A 1,276-nucleotide genomic window follows, 5' to 3' on the forward strand; every position below is an offset into this window, starting at 1 on the left:
AGCACCAAGTTAACTGCATTAAAAAATTCCGACTTTGGTAAATTTGTGTTTTTGCTTATGGCATCCCATCTCCTCTCTAAGCCTGCTATGGCTAAATCTATCGGAACATTAGTAAATAGTGAAACCACAGCAAGTGAAACTAAACTGTAGTCTGCAGGGATTTTTACATTTGAGAGTTGTTTTGTAAGTTCAAAGCTATTTTTAATGTGGCTCGGAGCAGCAGTAAACTGAATTATGTTACAAGACATAGGTTTGAATCTCATTTACAGCACTGACATTTCACTTCAATTTGACACATCAGTTTTCTGATTAAATTATTAAGAATGAGGGAGCGGATCGGAAATGGAATTTATATTGCGATGATATGAGAAAAATCTGTACTGAAGAGGACTCAATCCAAGAGTCGAAACGTCTACTATTCTTCAATAAAGGGATCATTTGCGTCACAAGAACTGCTTCGGCTCTTAAAGGCATTTATTTTAACATTTTTATTTATTATATTAATTTTAATATTCCACGGATAGATTATATACCTCGATGGTGTTCAGGCTAGGCCACCAAAAAATGCCTTTTATAATACAGGAAATGTACCCTTTGAACTCCAAATTTTACTAATACAATAATTTCCACTTTGGGAAAATTTGAATGCACCAAAATAAATACTCAAATTGATAAAGTCAGACTTTGTGACGCGTTTAGTTCATCTAACCGCATTAGTAAGATTACATTTATTTATATCCTATTTTCAATTATTGTCATATTATATCTTAACTTCTTTATTATTTTCGGTTGTACGATTCATAATAAATAACATATATTTCCTAGATTTAGAAGGATATATTAAAACAAATTTAAGTAGCGTACATAATAGCAAACTGAACAAAAAAATTGGTTGTGGGTCTATCACGGATGGAAACAGTAGGAAGGGCGATAAGATAGAAATTATAGGAATAAGCAATTAGGGTACAATTTAGGTACAATCAAATCATATTAAACTTATATTTTAAAAAATATAAACTAAATATTAATTCGTAAATCTTATTTCTAAATCAACTATATATATTTTTGGGAAAATCATAAACAATACGCTATATATTTAATAGTAAATTTAATAGTAATTTGTGACGGTGCGCGTTTCCTGCTCGGAATTATGCTCGCCGGGCCAGGGTGCAAGAAAAGCGTGAGACACCACTCCGTTGACAACCACAGTTTATTATGATGTTGACTATGTACACTATTTACATGAGCGAAGCGCTGGACGGTACGGCGGGGTTCG

Source organism: Wasmannia auropunctata, unplaced genomic scaffold (assembly GCF_000956235.1).
Source record: "Wasmannia auropunctata unplaced genomic scaffold, wasmannia.A_1.0 LD336078.1, whole genome shotgun sequence".
Lineage (NCBI taxonomy): Eukaryota > Metazoa > Arthropoda > Insecta > Hymenoptera > Formicidae > Wasmannia > Wasmannia auropunctata.